Genomic DNA, 6,494 nt, shown 5'->3' with positions numbered 1-6,494 from the left:
GTGGGCCCTTCAGTCTCTTTATCAGGTGTGGGGAGCCCCAGCACAGTTGGCTGTAAGTTCTAATACCACATTTGTGTTGCAGTATTTCTTTTAACTGAGTAGGCCCCCAGCGTGGCAGGTTGTTAGGCTCAGGGCCTTACAATTGCTGTAAGCCTCTAGCCTATTAGGTCTCTTGTCAGCTCTCTGAGGATTGCAGCTGGGTGGGGCTGGCCTCAGGCACAGGAGCACCCAATTGTTTCAGGCTTTGGAAGGTGGGGCAAACCTCCTATGTGGGTCTTTGAGAAGCACAAGTCTTCTGCAGCTGACAAGCCCTGCCGCCCAGAGGTCCACACACACAGTCAACACAGTCCTGCCCCGTGTGAGCGCCCCGACCTCCCCAAGCGGACCCAGTCTCTCCACAGCGGGAGCCCCACACATTCCGCCACCGCCCCACACTCTCCAGCCGCTCCTTGTGCACACCCTGCCCGCTCAAGTCGGCTCAGTTGCCAGGCTGCAGAGAATCCAGTCTCCAATCTATGCAGGCCCACACGTTGCCTGAGGGCTTGTTGTTGGGTGGGGCTAGTCTCTAGGGTGGGCTGCCTGCCCTGGCTGAGCTGGATTAAATCGGTGCTCTAGCGGGTGGAGCAGACCCTGGGCTAGCAGGCCTCAGGGAGAACTCCAATGGTGTCTGTGTCAGCACGCCCACACTAGGCCACAACAATGGCCGCCGCCAATGTCCCAGTCCCCGGAGAGGTCTCACCCCTCACCGAGATGCACTCAGGGCCTATTAGGTGAGTCTCTTGTCACCAAAGCACTGTGCACCTTTCTTTCTGGTGATTTTAGGATGCTTTCTGGAACGGGTGAGTTTGTGCGCGGGCCCTTTAAGAGCCAGTTTTAGTTTCTTTGTGAACCGGGTTTTCTGGGGGTGCTCCCCAATGCTTTAGTAGCAGGCAAAGTCAGATATTACGCCGCTGGTGTCGATTGTGCTGGGTCCACAAAATGCCCACAGCGGGGGCGCTCCCCGGCTCAGGGCCCGGCGCCTCCAGGGAGGCTGCGTACCTGTGAGCTGCTCCCGGCGGCCGTGACGCTGGCGGCTTGTGAAGGCGGCATTTTTCCTCTCCGGAAGGGAGTCTCTTCCTCTTCTACCCCAGCTAGGACTGTCCGCTGCTGCAGGAGTTCCTCTTATCCAGTTTTCAGTTCTGTCTCAGGGGTAATTTTTCCACGAGTAGTTGTAAATTGGCTGTGTCCACGGGAGGAGGTGAGCTCAGGGTCTGCCTACGCCGCCGTCTTGACTCCGCCTCTCTCTTCTTCTTTTTGATGGGAATCACACAATGTAGAAATTTTCAGAATTCTGCTGTTCATAGGGCACACATCTGTAGCAGAATTATCTCAAACAGCTCATGCATGAAAGAAACTTGACAAAGATTTTCCCCAAATTGACAAAAATGCTAAAAATGTCGCTCCCAGTAACAAGTCATGAAGCTGAAATAGACTTTGGTTAAACTCTCAGGAACAAAAACAAATTTTATCAACCATGCTACAGGAAAGACTAGATTATCTTCCTATTCTATGTAAAGAATAAGATATTGAAAACCATCATATGAGAAGCCATCAAAGAGTATGCAGTCAAAATGTAGGGGAAAAATACTCCAGGGATGCATTAAGCAGGAAATTAATTTAAATGTTATGTATTTTTGATGTTTGTGGTATTTGCCAGCTTTCAATTGTTATTTGTTGCAAATTTTTTCATTCTAAATTAAATATTCACTTTTGTACCTAATTTTATATTAATAACTTTTGGTATTCCTATTTTATTTTATTTATTTATTTATTTTTTCCCCCCAAAGCCCCAGTAGATAGTTGTATGTCATAGCTGCACATCCTTCTAGTTGCTGTATGTGGGACACGGCCTCAGCATGGCCAGAGAAGCGGTGCATCGGTACGCACCCTGGATCCGAACCTGGGTCACCAGTAGCGGAGCGCACGCACTTAACCGCTAAGCCACGGGGCCGGCCTATGGTATTCCTATTTTAAAGAGGTCCCTCCAAATTGGATAAGCTAAAGGCCCACACTACTTGGACCAATTTCTGGCTTCACTCCTCCAGAAAGCAGGTGACTTGGGAGTAGGACTTGCCTTGTTTACTGCTGTATGGTACACTGCTCATAGCAGACTCTCAAGATACAAGTACACGGTTGCTGTTAGGTATTTTGTGCAGACAGCACTGACTCTCTCCTAGAAACCTGGAAGCCTCTGGGCTAGCATGCGTGCTAGGTTGCCTACACCTCGAGCTGAGTGGGTGAAGACTGTCAGCTTTCACGGAGTTTTTCAGAAGGAAATACTAGGAACCCTAATTCTGCATTTGTTCTTCTCTTCCTTTTCCCCATCTTCATTCTTCATTCCTCAAATATGTAGCTTTTCAAAATGTAAGATTTCCTGATTTATATTCCTGTGAGTTAGTCTACTGTCTGATCATATCATTCTATTGAAATCCAAAAAACAATCTTGGGTAAATTATGCAGCCCCTCTAAGCTGTGGTTTCCTCATTGGTGAAGTATGGATTTAAAAGTATCTACCGTATGGGATTTTTGAGGGCATTAAATTGGAAAAAATACGTAAAGCCTTCAGTAGACTGGCTGGTGTATAGTAAGAGGTGATTAAATCTTAGCTACTATTATTCTGATCTTATTCACAGGCACTTGTCTCTGTAAAGTCATCGTTACTGATAATATTGGTGCAAAGTGGGTTTTTATGTTATCACATGCTCATCAAAGCCCTAATACTAGGTTAGTCATAAGCGGTGAGGGATACACGTTTAGGTTCCCTAGACATCCAGGAACATAATCTCATGCCTTTGTTTAAGGTCTCCAAGCTAGACTAAGAGCCTCTCAGCACCATGAATCTTCCGAAGCAGGCACACTGGCATGTTGCTCATTAGAATCTTCAAAAACAATGTTTAAAAGTCTGAATTGGCTATAATTTCATGGTATATATTGAAATGAATTGTAGTAGAAATTAAATCTTGAAAATAGATTTAACTATTTAACTAGTTACTATTATTTAACTATGATATTGTCCAGCTTTCTTTTTACTTGGGCCAGTTTTTGTCAGAATGTATTTTATTGTGCAACAACAGAGAGGCCGACAATGAAATTCTTTCAAAGACAATTATTTATTGAGTCCAAAACCACAGGGAGAAATTCACCTCAAATTCCTACAACAAAGAATGACGGAACCTAAAATAGGATAGAAACACTAACATTAAACTCTGACATTTCCTGGTTCAAAAATGAACTCCCGCAACTATCCTTTTGGGTTGAAATACTTGCGAACTGACCTTTAAAACTACAGTACACAATTTACATTAGATCAACAGCCGAGAAGACAGAGCAATGAAAGCACAGTGATTCGTTTGAAATTAAGGAGCTAAAGCTTTGATATTACAGCTTTCATTTTTTTTTTCCAGCAAGATATTGAACATCAAACAACGTGTCATTCCAGAATGTCAGGTTTTTCCTTCTCTTTCCTTTTGGTGGAAATTTGAGTCTTCTGACTCTAACATGGAAAGGTTATATGGCAGAAAGTTGGCCTTTCTGAATTTTGCTCCTGAGTAAGTCAAATAGAATTTAATCTTGTATTGCTGGTGATGCTGTGAAGCAAGGAGATATTTTGCAATTTAATATGAAATTCGTTAATTAACTCAAGTGTTTATTGTACACCCAACTAGTGCCAGATACTTGTGATGAGTCCTAGGGATTCAATTTCAGAAACCAGGAGCTTATGGTCTAGAAGAGGCTGGAGTATATGAGCCGGTCTTTGCAGTGCTGTAAGTTGGAATAACTGTACCACTGGGTGTACGTGACGGAGTGGTTAGGAAAGCCATGGAAGGGAGATGTTTAAGGTGAGGCTTGACAAGGGATTTGTTGTATTTCAGGTGTCTGGGGAAGGAGGTGGGGAAAGAGAAAGGCTTGGTGAAGCAGCAGTCAAGGGGTGAAACAAGATTATGGAGGTGCCAGTCTGCTATCCACCCTAGTTCCATGAGCAATGGGCAATGGGAAGCTACTGAAAGGTTTTTAAGTATCAGAGACACAACATGATATTTGTAATGAAGAAAGACATTGTGGCCATGGAGTGAAAACAAGAAAGTGCTGTAAGCACAAACCAAGTTGAAATGTCTCAGCTCCAACGATTTTGTGGAATCAGTATTTATGCAAGTGTTTATCACCTGGAAAAAAAATCCCAATAGTTGAAAAATAAATCTCTATAAATTAAAATTGAGTGATTATTTTCATTTCAAAGGTATCATCCTCTTAATTTACTTAATTCAGGGATTACTTTCCAGTAGCTAAAAGAGAATTCGATCACTTCACTCTCATTTTTAGAGCACATTTCTCTTTCTTTCTCTCTCTTTTTCTTAAAGTTGGATACATCTAGGTTAATAAACTATAAGCAAGGATTTTAGAAGGAACCCTGAGGGAAAAATCCAGGAAGGGTTCCTTGGGATGACCACATTTCAATGATTTCTGTTATTCCACTTTAAATAAAATAACCTTCAGGGTAATCAGTTATTGCTTTCCTTATTAAGCGATTCCCCTGCTCAAACTCTCGAGAGACAGTGCCTGAATCAGAGACCTCCTTCCTCTAGTTATATACTGCACTTTACTCAGGTTTTACTCAAGCTTTCCATCTCTCCTGTTCCTTGGCCTTCTCAACATAATAAGGCAGAGACAAGAGACAGAAGTCGAAAGCCACTATGTGTGTTATCATCCCTCTGCATCACGGATGTGTCCTCCAGCTGGTCTGTTTCTCTTGGGAGACAAGGTGAGGACAGGAGAGAGTGAAAGAGATTTAGGCTTATAGGAGATACAAAGATGAATGGCAAGTGAAACAAATCTACTCTCTCCACAGTAACTATGCTCCCAGAGGGGCCAATCCATCAAAAAAGAGTTTGTTAGGGAGGTGAAGGCCACTAGGCAATTTCTCTGGGAGATGGAATTATGAGTCTGAAGGGAAAGCCTTGCAATACAATAGAAGCAAAATGTACCCGGCTTGCAACTGAAGTGACAAAGACATTCACTTGTGTGGCGCAGACTCTGCATCACTGCCAGCTGCCCCCAGATTTGCAGACCTTGCCACCCTCAATGGATCCACACCTTCTTGGGCTGCTGATGTCATTTTGTGCAACATGGCTCTCCCTTGGGATCACTGTGCATAGCATTCAGGAGAGAGAAGCAGGCAGAATTTGCCCCTCTTCTCCACTTCTCTACCGTCTTCCAGGGTCCAACCTCTCAGCACCTTTCTCTAGTCCTCTGGCTAAAGGCCTCTTGACAGTTCTTTAACTAGGTCATGTCCCCCTTTGCCATGAGCATACCTCTCCATTCTCCTTCCTTCAAAACCTATTCCTATGTCTTAAGTCAGGGTTCTGAGAAACAGAGTCGTGCTTTCAGATGATGCCATGTATTGAGGGAATGCTCTCAGGAGTGGGAAGTGAGAAAGCAGGATAGAGGAGGGGGATGCTGATGGATGTCATCCTGGCTTGGATGCTCTGGAGCATGACCTGCACCATAGAGTCACCTCACCTTGAGGTATGGGAGTCAGTCATTTGTACCACTTGTCGGTCAGTGATTGGCTATGGGCTGCCCCAGGTCGGGGTGAGGGCTGCCGAACTTCCCAGGCAAGGCAACTACCATTAGATTGAGGATAACTGTCTGCAGAAGGTGCAGCTAAGAGCCATTAGCAGCTAACCCTCAAAGCAGCTGGAGAATAGGTTAACCAGGAGGCTAGGTTAACCTGAGGTTACGTTAACCAGGAGGCTAGGTTAACCTGGATGCACTGCCTGCAAAGCTGTCAGGGCAGAGCACCAACTGCATCAATTACTTGTGCTCTCTGCTTTTAGGCTAAAGTTTTATTCTAATCTTCAAGAGATGATAAATGTCTACTCTGTTTCTTCTCCCAGGGGTGTTTGCACTGTGTTCTAGGCTGGAGGAAAGATCGCGATGGTGGAGCCACAGGCATTGCGTATGACTGGTGTGGAGATGCTTGTAGGCGCTGGTTGGGACCATCTTGGTATCTTCTTGTTTGTCATAGTCACATAACCTATCCAGAGTCCTGGCAGCAAGTCTGTTGGCTCTGTCGACTGCAAATATTTCCTGATAAACCTCAGGGCTGCATGATTTGATTTGTGCTTTGTAGCCAGATTCATGCAATTCTTTCCATAGTTCCTGGAAATGTGGATGTGGTTTTATACTCCCATCATCAGAACAAACTACCAAAGTGGCAGAACTTGGTGAAATCTTTCACTGAGTTTTTGTTAAGCTCAAAAGTGTGGGTGTGATGCAAGCTGATGTATGATCAAGACCTGGTCATTTCTGTTAGTGATGCTGTAAAACAATTCTGACGTTGCAAAGGAGTTCAGAAAATACAAAAGAGAGTCTGAAATAAATGCTGTAGGAATTGACAATTCATTCTCTTATGCTTTTAGAACATTTGCAACTTCTCTTCAAAATCCCTAAGAGAT

At 44.3% G+C, this 6,494-nt stretch overlaps 1 pseudogene; it reads left to right on the top strand.

The window, feature by feature from the left end:
* Window positions 1-5,973: 5,973 nt before the first annotated feature.
* LOC147914583 (neudesin pseudogene) overlaps window positions 5,974-6,494 on the top strand; it is a 42,111-nt pseudogene continuing 41,590 nt past the window's right edge.

Source organism: Ceratotherium simum, chromosome 18 (assembly GCF_057802395.1).
Source record: "Ceratotherium simum simum isolate JZ-2026a chromosome 18, ASM5780239v1, whole genome shotgun sequence".
In the NCBI taxonomy this organism is placed as follows: domain Eukaryota; kingdom Metazoa; phylum Chordata; class Mammalia; order Perissodactyla; family Rhinocerotidae; genus Ceratotherium; species Ceratotherium simum.
This window is presented reverse-complemented; position numbering and strand designations above follow the sequence as displayed.